The sequence below is a fragment of the Anser cygnoides genome, chromosome 2 (genome assembly GCF_040182565.1).
Source record: "Anser cygnoides isolate HZ-2024a breed goose chromosome 2, Taihu_goose_T2T_genome, whole genome shotgun sequence".
Taxonomy (NCBI): Eukaryota; Metazoa; Chordata; class Aves; order Anseriformes; family Anatidae; genus Anser; species Anser cygnoides.
The window spans coordinates 158973571-158995278 of record NC_089874.1 but is presented as its reverse complement, the minus strand read 5'-3'; the positions used below and the strand labels follow the sequence as shown (position 1 = coordinate 158995278).

The following is a 21708-nucleotide window of genomic DNA, read 5'->3' as shown; positions in this document are numbered from 1 at the left end:
ATTCTGTCCTGCCCAGGTGGAATCACAAAGATTTGGCTGCACCAGCCCAGGCTGTAGCCAAGAGCTCATCATGCATGCAGAAACTTGAAAGATCAGATGGTGCCTTATGTGAATGGCGGGGGAACGGAGACTAGGCAGGAGCAGATACAGTTCGTATGTCAGCATATTTTATGTTTCCATCTATTCTTGACTTCATAATTCAACTCCATTGATACCTATTGTGCCGTCTTCTGCTTATTTCTTTAGCTTATTTGACTACATTTTAAACTTCATTGGTATTGCAGTCCTTTCACTGCTGTGCTCTTGAAACACGCTGAGGATGCATCATTTAGCATGATCCTGCTTTGCTTTGTTCAATGAAATGACGACAGCGGGATGATGTATGCTGTACTAAATATATCCTCGGGGTTTAAAAATGGCATTTGGGTGGACATATGGGGCAGTGCTGAACAACATCAGAACTACTTAAAAAGGTTGCTTTTTCATAAAAACTGTACATTTTTGACAGTTCTCAAGGTGTGTTGTATAGCCAATTATTCTTGTTACTGATGTGTTCTTCACAACATGTTTCTTTGGGGTCTGACCTGCACTGTCATATGTGATAAAAAGATGTTCCAACCCATATGTCTGATGCTGGAAGGACGTTCACATAATCTGCAAGAGCTCTTTATAAATGAAAAAGAGTTTCAACAGCAAAGCAGAATATTTTTTTTTTAAATATCCATTTAAAAATTCGGTCAACAGTTAACTAAAGGACCAGAAATCTCTGATTTTTAGGGGTGCTTTATTTTTCTTGCCTGATTGGCCAGATGACTTTGAGCTGTCATTGAAGGGCTTCTTTGCTGGAACCAGTGACGTAGTGAGACGGAGTGCAATATGTGTAACTTCGTTTAGCATCAAAATGTAAAGAATTGTTCTTGACACTTTTCACAGCGGAGTGAAAAGTATTGCTGTTATTTCAAAGACATCTTGCATTATTGATGGCTAATCACAAATAACTTTTTCGAATTAAAAAAGAAATTTATACGAAAAACAACCTGTGAAGCAATCTGCCTGTAAAATCCGGATTTAAGCTTTTGAGAAGAGGCTTCCTCTCTCGGGCTGCACACAACTAATACCAGCTCCTGTTGAAAAGAAATAACATTCTTCTGATATCGTATATGATTGTATTTGCTTAATGACTGGTTTAACATTAAATGCAATCAAGGGAAGCAGGATATCTGTCATGCCGGGATATGACAGATTGTCAGCATGTGCAAAGTTATCTGGAAATACTGTTTTGGCCTTTAGTTGGGTGACTGAGCAGTGAGGAAAAGGGAAGGGAAAGAAAAAATTTTTTTCCTTGGGTAATCCAGAATCCTTGATCCCTTTATGATGATGGTGGTAGTAGCTGCGGGTCTTGCTGCTGTGTGTGTGCAGCCTCCAGGATGCCACTAGAGGAGCAACACGGTTCCTATTTCAGCTTTGGCATGTTTCAATCACCGTCTTCCCCAGTTTTAGATGCTAACACACACAGCAGGGGCTTGATCTGCACAGCTGGCAGATAGACTCATACTTCAGCTCCAGAGAGTATGTCGACATTTTTATTTGAAGGGGACCCATCTATCCACCCTGCTTCTTTAAAGTCAACTTTAAGCATCATGTGCTGCTCCTTTAGTTTTTGTATCCACAGCTGTTATTCTGCAACCTGCTGAAAGCATACCACGTAACATCTGGGGCTGAGGAGAAAGCTTTATTATCCCTGAGAACATAATATGGCATACCTGAATTGCAAGGGCATTGAGCCAAATACAAACACTCTTGGGTGCCTACATGAGGAGGACAAAGGCACAATGAAAACGATGAATATAGATATAGATATAAATATATCTTCTGTTTTTATTTAACTTGAAATAGCAGAAATGAGTTAGGACAGTGGTTCAGGGAAGATACTCTGGTGGACTGGTTGGTTGGTTGGTTGAGTGTAGCTGACACGATGGGTTCATTTTAAGAAGAAACAATCACAGCAATGAGCAGGAAATAGAATTAAGTTGTTCTTGGCTTGGTAGCTTTCATTTGAGACCTCCAAAATTCAGCAAAGAGGTGGTATCTGGTGGCTACCAGGTGAGTGGCATGTAGCACCTAGCGTGGCTCCTGGTGATTTGTTTTCACCCAAAGACCTCTCCTTGAAAGAGATGCCTGTGCCCAGCTGATTGCCCCAAACACCGGACTGAAGAGAGAAATATCTATTTCTCTCTCCTTCCCCTTCCTCTGCAGTGCTACTCATATTAGAAATACTTGTGTAAGGATTTTTCCATTTTTAATTTCTGCCTCTTGAAGCAGATACGATAGATTGTTATTTCATGTGCAGAGAGCAGGTCAGCGTTTTGCTTGAGCTGCTTTGTCTTCCATTCACGTGGAACGGGGAGAGTGCAAATGCAGGCAGGTTTGTCCATATCTAACAATAGAAGCTATGGTCCCGTGATGAACTGAGAAATTGTTCAGTCAAACTTTCATCTGATGGATTTTCCCGTGATTTGTTATGCTTAAGGGCTGGGGGAAGAGGAAACAGGAAGGCTGTAGCGCATGGACTAAACTTAATTTGTGCATTCTTAAAAATGGGGAAAAAGTTCTCTGTCAGCCTTTTTGTGGGAAGTTAGAGAAGCTCCTGGCATGTTAAGCAAGCTGTTGAGATTATGTAGTAATGAATAATACATGTGTACCAGTGGAGAGATCTCACTGCTGATTATTTAAGTGGATTTCTTTTGTGGCCAAACTACTTGTAAAATATGCAGAGAATTTCTTATTGTTAGCAGAAGAGAGATAATGAAGATTGGACAAAGCTGTTGAAGGATTTGAAGTGGTGTGATTGGTTATAGGAAGTGGTTAACCACACTAGTTGGATGATCTTTGGAAGATGGGCCACATGTATTTGCTAGCAAAGTTGTGAGCATGACCCACAACGTCAATTTGTCCATGTACCTGGCTTTGAAGAACTCATCTGGAAGGTATTACCAATGTTCTCCTGAGCCCAGGATGTGGCTTATGGCCATGCTGCCTCCTAGCCCATATCCAGGGGGGTTTATGAGCCAGTGAAATACAGATCCAGGCAGCTCAGGTAGCACGAAGGTTTTAAACATCTTTGGAGCAAGGCTGCAAGTCAAGTGCTTCTGTCGTCTTCGCCTCACGGTGTCCTCAGCCATCACAGCCAATTTCACTGACAATTTCACTTTTCCCTTGAGTAACTGATAGTGTTCTGATGCAAAAATACGGAATAACAGGAAAAAATTGGGGCTCCCGATGCGGAGTTTTTGTGCTGGAGGCAGTGGGAGAGACAGATTCCCACGTTTTGGGAGTATCCAAGCGATTTGACGAAGGAAGGTGGAAGCAGTGCTTCATCTTGTGGCTATTTCTTTAGGAAGGTTGACACTTGCACTTCACTGAGAGACAAATTGGGATTGTGGCTTTCAGGGAAACGAAACTGCTTCCCTGCTGTTTGAAAGGATTTTGCTCTCAGCAAGAGGCAAGACGTAAAGATGGACCTGTCACCTGCACGTTTCCTCCTGGCTGAGCTTGAAGTCTCCTCCAAAGCTTGCTTGGATCTGCGGAGTCCATCTGACAGCAACTTTATCTGCCCCAGTGCCCTTCACACTTCGGAAGCTGGGTATGTGGCTTCAGCTAAACTGAATGATGAGAGGGAATATTGTTACATCTAGTTCTCTTTGTGAAGGCAGTTGTAGCTGCCTTCTAGTACTACAGCAAACAACAGGGCTGGCATCTGCCCTGTGTCTTGTTTTCTGAATATATTTGGGCCTCTTTTAAAATGAAATGTGCATACTAAAATGAATAATCAGTTGAAATCAAGTATTTTAATATGCTGTGGGTAGAGTTACATGCTGTCTTACTTGCTGGGTCTCTTTTTGACTCATGTATCTCTTATGGAAAGGAGAAAAAATGTACTTAAGGCCTCTTAAATAAGATCTTGAAGCTCATTTATAAATGTGTTGCATGCGCAGTGTTTGCATCAGACAACTTGTAACGGTAGCTGATGACTTATTCTGGTAAACGGTGATCTTATTGCTAAGAATTAAGTCTAAAATACACTGCATGTGATTTTTCTCACACTCTTCACAATAATGACCCAATTCTTTCTACAGTTGCATCATGAAACTATGACAGTGACCAGGAGCTGGAAGTGCAGTTCTCTGCAGAGATATGGTACTTTGGTGCTCGTCGTGTTTATTTGCCATCACATATCATTGATAATGAAATAAAGAGACGTGGCAATTGGCGGCCGTCTCGGTCATAGTGACCATGAAGTGGTTGAGTTTAGAATTTATGGTGACAGAAGGAAAACAGTCACCGAAACTTCAGCCCTGGATGTGGGGAAAGCAGACTTCAGGCTGCTCAGGGAACCAGTCAGCAAGGTCCCCTGGGAAACTGCTTTTGAAGGTATTGGCGTCCACCAGTGCTGGTCAGTCTTTAAGCACTGCCTCCTAAAAGCACAAGATCAGGCGATTCCAAAATATCGGAAGTCAGGCAGGCGGGGCAGAAGGCCGGCCTGGCTGACCAGGGATCTTCTACTGGAGCTTAGGCAAAAAAAGAAAGTGTATGGCTGCTGGAAGGAGGGTCAGGCGACGAGGAAGGAATACAGGGATGCTGTTTGTGTTTGTAGGGAGAAAATTCGTGTGGCCAAAGCCCAACTAGAGTTGAAGCTGGCCATGTCTGTGGGAGACAATAAAAAAGGTTTTTTTAGATATGTGAACAGAAAAAGGAGAACCAACGAAAACATAGGTCCGCTACTAGATGGGGAGGGTCTCCTGACAGACAATGACATAGGCAAAGCAGAGACGTTTAACGCCTTCTTTGCCTCTGTCTTCAACGCTGATGATGGGCTTCGGGACCCAGGGTGCCCTGAGCTGGAGGACCATGACAGTGGGAATGACAAACTCCCAACCGACCCTGAATGTGTGCTGAATTTAAGAAGAGATTAGACTGTGCACTTAGTCACATGGTCTAAACTTTTGGGCAGACCTGTGCAGTGCCAGGAGACTTGATGATCCTTACGGGTCTCTTCCAACTCGGGATATTCTATGATTCTATGATTCTATGATTCTAAAGGCCGCCTTGGTTTGCCATAGCTCCTACCACCACTGGCTTCTTTGATTTCCATTTTTTCTTCCATATGTATGAAAAATATTGTGCAAGTAAAAGCACTTTTAAAATAGAATGAAGTGGAGATAATTAGTGGGACTAGGGGAAGAGTTTTCAGTATTCTTGTGACTTGGTTCATTGGTGACTACTAGATTTTAGCTCAAGAAAAATAATTTTAACAAGCATCTTTGCAATCTCTGCCCGTTGCTGCTTGCCCCAGGAAATACATTTTTACTCCAGAGCTTTCATGTGCTCATCTGTGTCTCGCTTTTGGGGGACTTAATGGAATTTACCCTGTAATTTCATTAAGCAGATATATTGCTTTTCTGTCCTATTTAGGTTACATGAAAGAATTGAGGAAGAAAAAAAAGCTGTGCAACTTGTTGGTAACAGCAATTGTTAAAGGCACAAATGTTCTTAGAATTATATCATCATAATAGCTTATTTAAAATAATGTGTCAATTATAATGGAACCATGATAATACTGGATGCTGATTTTTGTTTTATATGCTGGCACATCGTTTAGAGTTGCAAGTTTGTGAGTTGTTCAGAAATACACTGTAGAGAGATGGAGACATCACCATCAGCTCAGCCTTTAACAGGTCTAACTGTGGCTGGCCAGAAGGATGAACTGAAATTAAGCCTTCAGATGAGATTTAGGCATGAACATAGAGGGGGAAAAAAAAAAAAAGAGTACTTTTGTGAACGGTAATGACAGAACCAAAAGACCTGCTTGATCAATCTCTTCTGGGTTTTACTGCTTGCATTGTCCTCCTGACCTTCCATGTTACGTGTTGGTGTGTTTAGAGCAACCTTTCATGTAGGGCTGGAAGAAGTACTTTCTGTTTGTATCATCCTTTTATAGCATGAATATCTGAAACCAGCAATGATTGTATGTCCATATAACGTAGTTCAAGCTTCCATAGAGTCACAGAAATTTTGTTTGGCCTCTGGTGGTCATCTGGACCTGGCACTTAGGTACATAGTTTAGTGGGTGACATTGGTAGTAGGGTGATGGTTGGACCAGATGATCTTGGAGGTCTTTTCCAACCCTTATGATTCTATGGTCCCACCTCCCCTTCAGAGAGGGGCTGTTGCCAGCAGTAGGTCACGTCAGGTGTCAGTGGTCTACCAGGATGTAAAAAGTCTCCAAGGACGGAGATTGCACCGACCCTGTGGGTGACCTGTTCCAGACCAGGGTTACCCTAATACTCAGTCTAAACCTTGACCTCCAAACCCTGCCAATGACCAATCTCTGACCCTTTTAAAAAGATCGTTGGATTATCTGTTCTCTAATTGCTAACCACTGACTGATGTGTTAATGGCAGCCTGCACAAGGCCAGCTCTGTCATCTGAATTTTGAGCATTTCAGCTCTTGGAAGGCCAGGCAGTTTGTAGCAGGCAAAAGTAATAAACATCAAGTGTCACTACTGCCAAGATTGGTGCTTTAGCAAGGAATTGATACAGCTGAGAAAGAACCAGATTATTCGAAGAGACAAATTAAATCCTATGCTAAAAAAAAAAAAAAGTGATAAAAGGAATCCAAACACTAAAGCTCTTCCTTGCAAAAATTTCCTTGGTTCTTGCCGCATTAGAAAGTCTGACACATGATCCTGTGTACAGTGTAGCCAATGGCTAGAATGCTCCCATGCAACAAGTTATTATTTTTTTTTCAGTACAAAGCTCTATTTTATGTTGAGTTGATTTACTCTATGCAGTATCCCAGTTTTGCTCTTGACATGTAACCCTTCAGACTGCAGCTGTCCAGCATCATCCAAGAGAAAGTTGCTCATCCCTACTGTAAGACCAGGACGATGGCAGTCAGGTCCCAGTTTTAGAATTTGCCATAACGTAGCAAGGGTTGTGTAGATCCACACACTCATCAGCTGTAACGGGAAGCCCAGGGACAGTCAGCTTGCCTTGACCTTGAGAGCAGAACATGCTGGCTCCAAGAGGAGACAGCAAAGCTGTGTAGAGATGAGGATGTGTCACTGAAGGGGTTATTCTCAGGGAGCTGTACCTTCAGCACTCCGTGGCTATCTGACAGTTAGGCTATACTTAGGAGAAAGCAGCTGGTTTTTCTCAAAGTAACATGCTCCAGGATTACTGGAAAACCTATTTTGCATTAGGTGAACATTCCTTGGCTGCTGGTGGAACGTGCTTACACTTTGGGGGTTGGAGTTAGATGATCTTTAAGGTCTCTTCCAACCCAAGCCATTCTGTGTTTACCTTGACAGGTAGGGAAGCTCATCATTTTTAGCTGCAGCAAGCTGGCAGCATCCCATTGACTTGGAAGAGGTAGACTTTGCAAGCCGAATCCTTCAGTGCTGCCTGCTCCCCTACGCCACGGTTAACCCAGGGCTGGTCATGCTGTGGACTGAGATGCTTGGAGGTCATAGCTGCGGTCTTCTGCAAGGCAGCCACAGGTCGTGGTTAGAGAAATCAATTTTCTTCTAACAATAGGCAACAAAGTGAAACACCCCTTGCAAAACCCTCTGTGATCTGTAAGCACCCTGCTTGTTCGTGCTGCTGGTTTTGTCATGGTACACGTAGGAGGCAGCGCTTGAGATTTTAATTTTGTGCTATCAGGTGAGTGCAGTCTGAACCGGCTTGGCCAAAGCGAAAAATTATGATGAACCTGCGACTGCCGGACTGAGACCGAGAAGAAGCAATTGTTAATATTTTTAGATCAGTTTATATTTAGAAGCTGCATAAGCTAAATCCAAGATGAAGGATTACAGCAGACCTTTCAGATGGAACGTTGCGACAGTCATTTTTGAAGAGATAAAGAAATCTTATTTCTGATAAGGTCTGCATGAGGAGCCCTTGAATCCTAATACTGTTGCAAATGAAAACTCAGCTTATAGGGAAAGAGACAAGGGTAATGTAAAAAACACTCCCTATGTCATGAACCTCAGAGAGCAAAACATTTTCGTAGCCATTCACAGCATTCAGAGCACTACATGTGGTATTTGTAAGTTGTCTTGAAGCTGGGAAAGATTAATCTGTGCAGCTCTTGACCGTGCCCGACTCATTGGACAGACGTCAGAGTTTTCCACTGACTTCATTTCTCCCTGTCTGTACTTTTGATGTTTTCATTTCCTTTAAGGTACACTGCAAGTCTGAATTTCCTGACTTCCTAATATTTGGTTTTTATTTGGTTTATCATTACAGAGTATTAAAATTACTGAAGTTACCAAAGTGTGCCTTGAGGCTTCACTTCCTCTTAGGTTTTATATGCAAGCATGTAGCATATTACGCTGCATCCTCATGGTACTATAAAATTCAACTTCTAGCAAACACTGTAAGCTTTTATTTGTAAACATCTCGCTGAAATGACAACACGAAGAGTGAAAATTTTGAGTACCACTTGAACTTTCACTGTAATTTTGTGAGAAATGGATGAGACTAGGGAAAATAATAGGTATTAAGAATTACCTCTGTCAGATTTTCGCCAGAAAATCTCCTTGCTTTGCATGTTTTTGAAGGGAAGAATGAGAATTTCTTTTCTTGTCCCTAGTCCGTATCATTTAATCATTGCTTGTTGTGTACTGGCTGTTAGAGTATCAGTTATAGTTCAATAGCTTTTGTCTAGAGCTCATTATCTGTAATTGAATGTATGCACCAAGCTGAATATGTTTATTTGTAACTTGATAATTAAGCTGCTGCAGACACTTATTCTGGGAGAAGGGAAGAAAGCAGACAGACAGCCTGTTATCCCGCAGACACCGCGCTGGCCTGAGATGGAAAACAACTGCCACGTGCTCCAAGGTGATCAAAGTCCACGTCTCCGCGTTCACAACCACTGTTTAAATTTCACTGGGGTTACTCTTGTTTGTTTGTTCATTTTGCTGTCTCCAAACGAAGCGGGCATTGAGGAAGAGCGGTTTTATAGTGCTTTTTATAGCCTGTGTTGACCCAGATGTTGCTTCAAACCACTGTTGTGAGGTTGTTTGAGACTGCTGCTGCCCAATCCTTACCATGGCAACTCCTAATTTTAAGGAGTGAAGGCTAAGAAGTGGTACTTCACTAGTTTGTAGGCAAAGGAACTTCCCAAATGGGCCAGGTGGGCGACACCACCTTTCTGGTTTTGCAGCCAAAGTTTGAGAAGCTTCTCTTTTTGAATTATTAAGAAGTTTGATGGGAGATTATTACTTTTTGGTAATTTACTTTTTGGTAAATTACTTTTTTTCTCGGTGATGAAAATGAGAGCCTACTGATGTCTGGTAGCCATGGTTGCTAACATTTCAGGAAGCAGAAAGCCAGGGATGATTGTAAAAGTCTGTCTTTTCCAGTTCCTAATTCCTTTCCTATGCGGTTTTGAGCAGATCAGACATATACCACCACCTTAATTTCTTCTAAATATATCTTGATTTGCTAATGCTTTCTCAGAGCAGACCTGAGATGACATCGCAGAACATAACTGCTTTGTTTTTGCTCTAGTTATCCTTATGCATTTTTTAAAGTAGAGCATGTTCAGTTGAATTTTTATTTTCTGTCAAATGTAAGAGCCAGTACTCCATTATGTCCCATTAATCATGTTTTAAAAATAAGCCCAGATCCTGAGAGGAAAATCATTCTGTTCACTGATTGACTCTTTAGGAAACAAAATAGGAAAAATGCATATAACTTTCAGAAGAGTTACAGTTCTGCAAGGTCCTAATCTTGCTGTACTCTTGCAGGGTGCTCAGGGTATGTTTAATGCCCGTGCTTAAGTTGTCCTAAAGCCATTGGGATCAGAGCTTTTATGAACCTGAAAGAAGAAAAGAGAAGCAACTCTGAAGGAACATGGTGCAGGAGAGATGGGCCTTGCTGTTGCTGAATTTGAAGCCATCCTTTTACACAGGGGAGTGATTAATCCAAAGAATGAAGTTCTATCTCGTGGTTAAAGACCTTGATAAACTCCTGCTTGAGGTCAGTTGAGTTGACTGGGTTTGCTTTACCAAGCAGTCAACTTCAGTGTCCTCATACAAAGTTAAAACTTATCAGAGATGAGTATTTTAAAATGGGAGCCTGATGACTGAAGTCTCACAGCCAGGTTGTAAAATCACCACTGGTGATTTCAGAGCATGTGACAGAATTTGGCAGGATTTTTGCCTATCAGTTATGGCATGCATGAATAAATACACAGACACACAAAGATACCCCACTTTTTTTACCCCAAAGCAGGATTTGTTATGTGGGTTGGGTTTATGTACTGGTTGGTTTGGGGAAGGTTGAGGTGTTGGGTACACCCCCAGTTGTGTGAGCTTTTCCATATACCTTTCTCATCTCTTGGATACTTCAGCTATCTGTGGTGATACCCTTTGTCCTCCAAGTTTTAATGACAGGATGGCTTTCTCCCTTCAGTAACAGTCCTTTGGGGATGGTATCCTTGTGCCTTGATGTAGGATCACAGCTTAGGCAGGGTTGTTTTTTTATCTTGCCAATTTTTCTAGTAATTTCTTTAGATTTTGAGAAACAATGTACCCAAAAGCCACTCTGAATCAGCACATCTTTACAGACATAAGTACAAAGAGCAGTTGTATGAGGCTGCGTATGGTGTGGTGGTTTAATTTCTTCACCTTTTTCTGACGCTGTTATTAGAGACACAAGAAATAGGTATTACTGTTACATTTCTGCATTTATAATTCCTTAGAACTAGTGTTGTATTCTGGAATAAAACGGAACATAAGGGAGAAATTGCTGCCTCCAAATTCTGTTTCTTGCTTGAAGCTATGTAAGTTGAGTCTCCGTCTGGAGCTGTGTTTGAAGACCATTAGAATCACCCATTTGATGCGATCTTGTGAAAGGCCTTTTAACTCTGAAAGGTTGCCTTAGTGCAAATAGATGAGCTTAATATATAAAATGAGGAAAACTGCATGTGTAGAATCTTTGAGCGTTACAGAAATTTTCTTAGAGTGACCAGTGCATCATACTGCTATAAATTATTCAAGGCTATTGGAAGATGTGTTCTCGGTAGGGATTTACCACCCTCACTTCATCCTATAATGTACTCAGTTCTTTTCCACAGAATAATTTCAGCTTGAAGGGAGAGGATCTCTGGAGTTCGTATCGCCCACCCTCTCTGCCCATACAAGCTAACCAATCTTCAAATATATTAATGCATAATAAAGGTATCATTTCGGTTTAAAAGATACAGATGAGAAATCTGTTTTCTTACACCTCGATTTCCTCAATTTTGTTTTTGCTAATCGGTGAAATTTCTCGATGAGATATGTTTGTGGCATTCTTCTGTGCTTCTGACATTCCCCTCCTGTAAAACTGTTTTGAAGGTTAATTCTCTGATTGTTTCAGTGTAACCTGAACTGTGGCTGGGGCTTTGCTTTTTAGTATTCTTTTCTGCTTGGAAGTGGGCAACAGTTAGGATTTATTTGTGGGTGGGAGGATCTTGGTAGTTAGCTGTGGTGGATTTATTTTGTCTGTTTGAATGCAATGAACAATAATTCATGGAGGGATTGGTGGGTGCTCAGAGAAAAAAAAATAATTAAACCTTTTGAATATTTTATTTCTTTTCACAAGAATACTGTTCTAAAGACAGAGATAAAATGATGCGAACAGCCTCTAAAAGCAGCCCCAACCCTTGCAGCATCTAAAGCCGAAAGCCAGCCGTGCTAGATGGTCTGTGCTGTCTCTCTCTATACATATATACACATATATGCGTGTTTATTTGAAATTGTGTAATTCGCATATCTGCTTTCCCAGTCTCATTTCTTATTCTATCCCTTGTATTTATTATTTATAGCATACCATTACTTTTAAGTGCCAACACGCACTATAGATTACATGGTGATCTCTGATGTGGTGGGAAGTCAGTGGAGCAACCGTGTTCAGCATGATCTATCATCTTTTATTATAAAAATCCAAGAGTATCCCTGAGCAGCGTTGTTTACCATGTTTTCTTTTATTGTTAGCTCGGCGAGGAGAGGTGGTAAAGCTGCCTTTGGGGTAGATTTTCTGATGAGGAGGCCTTATTCTGTAGTCCTTTCTGTTTGGGAAGGAAGCCGAGCATGCCACAGCTACAGCCTTCAAACTTGTGTGTTCTCTGGCAAATGTCCTTCTGCAAAAAAAAACAACATTGATTGAGACAGTTTCTAAATTAGTTATGTTTTGAGACCATGACACAGCAAACTTGAGTGAAGTTATCCAAAGAAGTGCTATGAAGCTGGTGAAAGGCCTGGAGCACAAGTCCTGTGAGGAGCGGCTGAGGGAAGTGGGGTTGTTTGGTCTGGAGAAGGGGAGGCTCAGGGGAGACCTCATTGCTCTCTACAGCTACCTGAAAGGAAGGTGTGGGGAGCTGGGGGTCGGCCTCTTCTCACAGGTAACTAGTGATAGGACCAGAGGGAATGGCCTCAAGTTGTGCCAGGGGAGGTTCAGGTTGGACATGAGGAGACATTTCTTCTCAGAAAGAGCAGTCAGGCATTGGGACGGGTTGCCCAGGGAGGTGGTGGAGTCACCGTCCCTGGGGGTGTTCAGGGAAAGGTTGGACGTGGTGCTTGGGGACATGGTTTTTTGGGTGACATTGGTGGTAGGGGGGTGGTTGGACCAGATGGTCTTGAAGGTCATTTCTGACCTTAATGATTCTATGATTCTATCAGGCAAAATACTTGAGCAGTGGCTTTATATACATCTCATAGCCAAAGACCTGTGTGAAAACTGTGGGTTTGGTATTTTTTTCCTTCTGTCCCACATGTGTGCACTAGTTTGTCTGCTTACTGCCTTTTAAGTCCCAGACTTATTAATTCTGCGCAAACATAAACTGATAGCAATTGAGCTAGTTTTTAGTTCTCGTAATTACACTGAATAGTAATGAAAAGTTGGAGCTATTTTATGATGCCTGAATGGGCATTTTTGGCTTGAATACTGTGCCTGTGATTTCCATAGTGACTGCTGGTGATTAAAAAGAAACACAAAAGAAACACAAAAATCAAGTAAACAAAAAAACGTTAGGTCCTGTTTGGGCCATTTTGGTCATAGATTATGCAAAGGACTTTTAGTGTCTCTTGCTGTGTATTATGGCAGTTAGCAGAACAAGGTGCTCCGTGTTGACCTGAGTGGATGGATGTGGCAAGCTGGGACGTGGCTGAACAATGTTTTCAAATGGGGGAGAAGAGCAATTTCCAAATTCTCTGAGCAAAGTTGGGGTTCCTCCTGAGCTTCTGACAAACTGCTAATGCCTTCCCTGTCTGCCTAAGTTTGGACGTCTTTGATAGGTTTGTACATACCAGAGTTTACAACACATTTTCCAGTCCTTTTGGAGCAACTGTCTGGATTTGTCTTCTTGCTTGAAATGCAAATGTTAAGATGTATTTGTTGCCAACTGACAGAAAGGAAGAAAAATTATTTTAGGAGAAAGAAATCAAGCAAGCAAGCATAGCCATTCATTATTTAAATGACGGTGTTTCATGGCGATTTTGTCTTGAAATAACCTTCTGGTTTTGTAAATTGTGCAGCGCTGTTTATCAGTAGCCAAAAATCTTTGTCACTCACTCAAAACCCTTTGTGATACACGCATTACTATCTCAGTAATGGAAAGGTGGGAGCAGATAATTGGCAAATAGCAATAACCAGCAGTTCGTTCCAGTGAGTGCAATGAATCAGTGCTTAGCTTGGTGAATACACGTTGGTATCCAAGCAATTTGGCAACCCTTTAGATTTGACCTGAGAAAATAACTAGAAGAGGATTCTTTTTTGTCCAGCGTCAGTATCCCAGAGACGTTGTTCCCATCCTGCTCTTCCACCCAGGAATGTGGAATTGAGAGGTTGTTCCATTGTAAAAGAGGATTTTGTTGGCTCTGGCTCTCTCATTAGGGTGCCCAAATAATGTGGGCATTCTCTGGGAGTATCAGTCCCTGAGCTGAAGGCACGGGATGTGCCAATTTGTGGGGCTGCCAGCGTGTTACGGGAGATACGTTAGAAAGTGACCATGTTGCACATTGAGTATTTTTTCTTTGCTATCTGCCTGAAAGAAGTATCTTTAAGTAGATTTGATTCAGGGAAGAAATTGCGGTCGTTGTTTCCAAATGCCCCATTTTGTGCAATTTGTTTGGCTCAAAGATATGGCCCTTTACAGCTTCTCTATTAGAGATCTTTGGTTTCATCTGTTCTCCTTTTTACTACCCCAACAGTATCGCATGGGTCTCTAATGTAAGAACAGAAGAGTATTTAAAGGTGGGTCTAATTTTGACTAGAGCTAGACAGTTGATCACTCTCTAATTTAATTTGTTGGATGCTGACCAGAAGTCACTGCCATGGGAGCCAGTGATGACACAAAAGGTGTTGATTCTCCCTGACCTATTTGTATTAGAAAAGAATTACTATCCAAAAACTATTCCAACAGCCCTACATGCCGCCGTCTAAACACTGCATTTGTTCAGGTTTTGAGCCCGTCTGGCTTTTAAAGCCACTTCTAGGTAACAAAATAATTGCCTTAGGCATCTCGTTCTCTTCTCAGATGATGTTCTTCTGCTATACCTGGAGGAAACTTTTATTTTGTTCATAACTCAGCTGTTTTGTGGCCTGGGTGATTTTTCTCTGTGGCCCTTCGGCTTGCAGCAAGTTGCCGTGTGTGTTATTAGTAAATTCTTTCCGACAGTAATCTCTGTACCTGTTCATGATATGGATGAGCCCTACAAAAGCTCTCATAAAAGCTCTCATAAACCCTCACCATGTGAGAGTACAGGGCTCCAGGCTAGGGCTCAGTTAAATGCCCACGTTGCATATCTCATGAGCTGGTTTTCAGTCTCTGAGTTCGGGAATTAATTTTATTGTATCTCTGGCATGAACAACAACAAAAAAATTGTCACCGGCTATTATTTTATTTCTTTAAGTAGGCATTTATTTTCATACTTTAAATTTGGAGGGGAGGAAAAAAGCTGTGATAGAGCCTGGGTTAGAGCCCCCAGTTATCTATGATAACTTGAATGCTGATGTCTGCTGGCACAGTCCTTACTCATCGCTGTTCCCTATAAAATCAGCCTCATTTTAATGGGTTATATTAGACATTGAGTCAAAGAACTTGCCATGACTCAGCTGTTGAGGAGGAGGAACCGCAGCTGCCCCTGGCCCTTCCCAGACTTGGGCACGGGAGCCTCCACTTGGTGCACAACGTTGGAGCCACGCAGGAGCATTTGCCCCCACAAAATAATAATGAATAGGGTTTGTACTGTACTTTCCTGTCTTCAGCAATGCAACTCTTTGGCTTCAAGTAATATTGTAATTATAAAATTTAGCTACCATGATTTTTATATGTCAGGATAGGGCTACGCGGAATCATAAATGAAGGAGGCACATTGAAGAAAGGGAAGGAGATGGCCTTTAGCAGAAGCCACACTGGTGCTGTTGGTAGCAAGCACCTCAAGTCACAGCTACACAAATGTCATTGACAGGGTCTCTACGTATGGTCACCATTAAAAAATTAAATAGTTTACATTGGTCAGTATGTCAGTCTTACTAAATCAGTGTTTCATGACCCTATACTACAAAACCTACTGTTGTCTGCTGACAGGTGGACTGCATTTTAGACCTAAAAAGGGAAATGAAGTTCATGAATGAGTGATGATATCCAATTTTATGTTGTCTGTTTTTTTGTTTTGACCTGATGCCGATGCTACGTCGTACGCAGGTGCGTCAGAAAGCACCTGGTGCAGCAGCTTAGCGAAGTGCATCCTTAATGTTCCACAACAACATGTGACTAAGGCAGGCCATGAAAAAAGATTAGCCCGTTATTGGCAAAGATTATACAGACAAAAAACATTTCCTTCATGCGGCGGGAAGGAAAAACGCCAGCAAGGATGATGAAGACTTTCTTAATAAGATTTCTGTTTTCAAATATTCCGCTTCAGACCTCTTAATAAAATGAATGCGTTAGATGCACAGGGCTAAGATCACTGCTGAATGAGATTATGCTCTTGTCCATTTAATAATGATGCAGTTGTAGCTTTTCCCCCTACCTTTTCTTATAACTTCCAATATTTAGCACTGAGCAAATTTTGCTTGGATTTAAGTGGGATTATTTATGTATTTTTTTTCTAAATAACCTTTTGATTTATGTAATCTGAATAGTCCCTGATCTCATAAAAGGCTAAACATATTTTTTTCTAATCATCTTGTGGCTTCAGTGTGTCTGTTTACTGCAGAGGCCACATGGACAGGAGCCTTTTTAGAACAGCATTTGAAAATTGAATTTAAAGAGAGCATTTTGGTTTAATTTGCTGGGTCAATTTGTTTAAACAGGCAATAATGTCGTATTTGTCCCCGTGAGACCTTGGACAGAGAGTACATTTGGGCGTCAGTTTTGTTGCTCTAGAATATATTCCTTTGGTAATAATTGATGGTAAACTGGTACATTTATGTATTTTTACTTGGAATGACTGATTTTTGGCTTATGTATTATTTGTGATTGACTGCAGGTTGTCTATTCATTTTCTTTCTGGCTGTGCTATGGAAAGAGGAATTACTCTTTCTCCTTCCTTCCTTACTCCCCTCTGTTCTCAGCCGCCTCCCCAAGAGATCAGCTCCAATCTCGGCACCGCGTGACAGTTAGCAGTTGTGACAGGCTAGCCTATTTTTGGAAGTCTGTCCCCACTCTTTCCCCGCTGGAAAAGAAAAGCAAGTTATCTTTAAAAATTAATCCATCTGGAAGAGGAGGAGAAAGCTTCACGAGGCACTCGCCACTCAGTGCTTGGACTGCGGGTTTGCTAATTATTTGTTTGGCTTATGGCACGGGACCGGGGCAGTTTGCACTTCGCCTGGCACTGATCACCTGCCCTTAAGCTCTGCAAGAGCCCTTCTGTTCTGCACGGAAAACGAGACAGACTAAAATACAGCATGGAGCTGCATGGATGTTGTCCAGTCATGTCTTATATTTCACACATTTCTGAGCTGCTTCTGCAAAACCAGAAATACTACTGCTTGTCTCCAAGGAGCAGAAACAGAAGTTCAGAATTTGGCAGTTAGGGTGGAAAGATATTTTTTTTCTCATTTATTTTGCCCCTTCTTTAGACTCTGCAGGCTCTACATGTAGTAAAATAAATGCGTTAAATCATACTCGCAACAGGGGTAGCATCCAGGATCCTGTTCCACATGAAGAAATAACTGCTGTGTGCTAAGCGATTGCATCTCTTATTTTGATATGGTCTCCTTGTACCCAGACTGCTACATCTCTGCGCATTGCAAACCCAGCCCAAATAAGGCAGATGCAGTCCTGGAGCTTTCTCAGGATTCTGAATTAAAAAATATAAAGCAAATGTCTGGTGGGGAAAGCTTGGCAACAGAATTAAGCTATCAATGGAGGGTTTGTAGTGTATCGAGAAAGGTAGACTTCCAAGTATGTGAAACTATGACCAAAATGGCTTTAAAATTTTTGTTCTGTTTTGTTGGTGTCCCTAAAGCTCAGGAACACGCTGGACAGCTGGTTTGAGTTTTCATCTCCCGAAGCACTATTATTTTGTTTTCTCATAGGTGGTTATTATTGGAACTTTAAAAATAGACTCTGCTGTCTGTCTAATCTAGTCGTTTAATCTTGTTCTAGATGCTTCACTTTATTTCCTTAGATATATGAAGTGAATGCCTCTGTTTCTACCCTTTATATACCTGTCATTGCTAGAATATCAGAACACCTTTCCCCAGCAAGTCAGTGCTGAGTCATCTTCAGAAAGTGCTCGTCCTCCCCACATCAGCTTGGTATACAAGAAATTAAATGTTCAAAATACTGTTGATATAAGGAGCACAAAAGGCGTGGCAATCACTTGGCCATCAGTGGTTGAGCTGATCTTTTCGAGGTCTGTGGAAGCCGTGTCCTTTCAGGCTCCCGAGCCACGAGGTACAGATTTATACGTTAGTGGGCTGATGATGCCATAAAAATTCCCCAATTTGGAGACAAAACTGTGATACCGGATCATGGTGCTCTGTTTACATGGATAACATTTCCTGGATATGGCTTTTTCCTTCTCACCTTTAAATAATGATATTGTATGGCTGTTTCTGTCACCTATACCCACTGAAACTCCACATGAACGTAGGCTTGTCTGGGTAGAACAGGCTGAATTGAAAGTGAGGCAGTAAATTAATTTACAGCTCCAATAAAGGTTGTATTGATTCCTCCAACTCTACCACTTCCCTTCTCCTTTCTCCCTCTCAAAGAAATAAATGCATATGTTACACAGTTTAATCCTTCAGGTTAAGACCTTCTAGAGTAATACAGCTCAGCCGATTATATTCTAACCTAGAGGCATTTTATTATTATTATTGTGCTGCATTAAATTAATGCATCTCTCTCATCTAGGCCTTTGTTGCCAGAAGGAGATGCCCACGCACGTACAGGTACACGCCGTGTTTATGTTGATCCCTATTGACAAGCATCCTGCAAGTTGATAATCTACATAAACATAGCCTTGCACGACCAGCAGGCCAACTGAAAAATGGCAAACGTCGGGTGTGCACACTGTGGTATCTGCGGCATCAACCGCGTGTGTGGGATTCTGTGTGGTTTTGGGAGATGTTAGCATGCCAGTTAGATGTTTTTACGGGACAGTCTAATCATACAAGACAGTATGGGAGATGAGAAAAACATTTTAGGATTATTTGGGGGGTGTGCATACGTCTTTGTCACCTCTTGTCTCTGAAGGTGGATCGGTAAGGGGAAACTTACCTTGGGTGTTGCATCGAGGCCCTGGAGCATGTCCAGAGAAGGGCTACAAAGGGCCTGGAGCACAAGTCCTGTGAGGAGCAGCTGAGGGAACTGGGGGTGTTTAGTGTGGAGGAGGCTCAGGAGAGACCTTATTGCTCTCTACAGCTACCTGAAAGGAAGGTGTGGGGAGCTGGGGGTTGGCCTCTTCTCGCAGCTACCTAGTGATAGGACTAGAGGGAATGGCCTCAAGTTGCTCCAGGGGAGGTTCAGGTTGGAAACGAGGAGACATTTCTTCTCGGAAAGAGCAGTCAGGCATTGGGACGGGTTGCCCAGGGAGGTGGTGGAGTCACCGTCCCTGGGGGTGTTCAAGGAAAGGTTGGATGTGGTGCTTAGGGACATGGTTTAGTGGGTGACATTGGTGGTAGGGGGATGGTTGGACCAGATGATCTTGGAGGGCTTTTCCAACCTGTATGATTCTAGGATTCTATGAGTCCTTCTGTACTGTTTTGCACAAGGAGGGAAATATTTCCATAATTCTTTCTTTCATTTTCTTTCCTTCATCTTACGGCTTCTAGATATGAGCATATATTCTGGGTAGGCATAATTAGGCCCATAAATTGATTGCTCTTTCATATCCATCACCGCTAGAATGCAGGATTTTTTAAAATAGATGTTTAAAAGTACATGTGGACTATGAAGTAATGTAGGGGCTGTGCCTCTGGACTTTGTCTTTTCATGTGCTGGGCACTAATAGTTAATCAGCATCGGTATGTGGTACAACATCGGATAACCAGACCAAAAATATCCATCTGCTCCTCCTGAAGTGAATCACCATTCTAGCGTCCTTACTCAATATCTTCTGTAGAAGAAAAATGAAACAAACTTCTTTGAGCATAAAAAGTGTTTGCTTATTCCAAGTAAATGTCTAAGAGGAGTGGAAAAAGAATCGAAGTGGTACATGTATGTATTTTTATAAGGCTGGCTGATCTGTAACGTTTTCTCTGCATCATTTCTATCAGTCCACCAAAATCAAATGTGCTTCTCCGCACAGCGGCTTGCCTGGGCATGTGGGGAAGTGTCCATCCCTTGAAGGTACACTGCTCTGAATTTGTATCTGAGGGAGAGACTCCAGTCATCCTAGCTTTCTAGTTTGTATACTTTTTTTTTTCTCAAATGTGAGTTAATTTAATGTAGTTATATATATAACAGTTAATAGTTTTCTGTGCACGGTGAGCAGCAAATCATTCCTTCCTTTTTTTGCTGCATGTGTAGATTTTATCTTTTCTATCAGCTTTTCTCCAAACATAGCTGTGGTCTGAATTTCTGAAATCAGTTCTGTGGCTATAAAATATCATGACAAATCTCGAGTAAGTCTATATTTGGACACAGAGAGCGAGTTCCGTGAAGTTGCTCTGAACTATCCACATGTTCAAACTCTTGTCCTCTGCTTACAAAAGGCATTCTTCCTGGAAAAGGTGAGGGCGTTTGCAGCTGCTTTGAGAATGTACTGTGTGTTTTCTGTGCTTGGTGCTCCTTTTGATTTTTTAGATACTTAAGACAGATGACTGAAATAGCTCCGGTTCTTTGTTACTGAATGCCAATGAAACCTATCCAGACGTTTCTAACAGTCCATAGAAACTTTCCTGCAGAAATGGTTATGCAGTACAGGCTTTTGCATGTCATTAAGATATTTAAGAGATGTTTTGTACCTAGTAAAGGTATATCAGTAGTGATAAATTACGCATGTGCTGGGGTCATCATATAGGACCGCGGTCAGCTGGATTAGATTGCTAAGCAAAACGGTGGTTGGAGGAGTCCCTGGCAAGCTTGCACAACCTCCTAGGGGAAGTTTGGGGAAAATTGCAGAAAAAGGAGGCAAAGTGTTTATGCAAGGATGTAGGTTTGACTTTGATCATTGAGATCAGTGCAAAGAGATGTATACTGTGCCTCTGTAGTCAACTAAAAATGTGTGATTACCACTTGGAGTGAGTGAGAAAGTCTACCCAAAAGCATCTAGCAGGAGGGAGTCAGGTTTCCTCCCCTTCCTCACAACTCATCGGTCTTCTGCAGTGTCGTATGCCTGGGTTCCTTGCCACAATGAGGACAAGTTTCCTCACTCTCAGTCCTGCTCCTGAATCAGGAGTCCACACTGCATTTGATAATACAGGGGAAATCTCACTTCTGCCAGCCGGGTGTTAATTCTCTCTTTGGGCAGAGATTGTTTCTGTCCACAGACACGGTTGTGTGGTTTGAGTGTTAATAGCTTCCCACTTCATTTGTTCTCTTTTGGTTCGTTGTAGTCTCATTCAGGTATAAGGCAATGTATGCCTTTTTTCCCCTCCCTCCAAATTCTGCTACTAAAGTGGCTTTCCAAGGGCTGCTTCTGCATATAATTGTAATTCTGTAAATCATATGTCTCGCTGAGAATCCAAAGCATGCAAACTGAAGTGCTTTCATACAGCCACCTTGGCTTTAGTGCTTTGTTAATCAGTAGAGGAAGGGGTCTAGCTGGGTTATTTATTTATTTATTGGTGCATGAACATCCATCTGTTGTATGATTGCCTTCATCTCCACGGTTTGGCATTCTCGGTCTTTACACTAGCAGTTATCTGATTGTAAAAAATGCTTCCTTATAGATTTGGTTGCTACAGTTGTTTCTCTTTGATTACCAGCTTGCAAGCTGGTCAGTGTCAAAAAGCTTCCATAATATTTATTACAACACAGAATAAATCAATATCTGTGTAATGGAACAAGAATATATCCATTAAGGTTGTGAATTATGGTGGTGTCTCAGATATGGCTTAGTGTTTCTGGACTCTGGCCTTTCAGGTGTCTTCAAAGGCTGGGATGATGCAGACTGGCAAAAATATAAAAGATGTAGAAAAGCTGGTTCACAAAACGCTGACAAACTTCTTAACCTGGACACCCAGGGAAAGAGACCTATT

General features: G+C 41.8%; 1 protein-coding gene across 4 annotated transcripts in view; it reads left to right on the top strand.

Moving 5' to 3' along the window:
* TRAPPC9 (trafficking protein particle complex subunit 9) overlaps positions 1-21708 on the top strand; it is a 468771-nt gene that overhangs the window by 302547 nt on the left and 144516 nt on the right. The gene's annotated exons all lie outside the window — the stretch shown is intronic.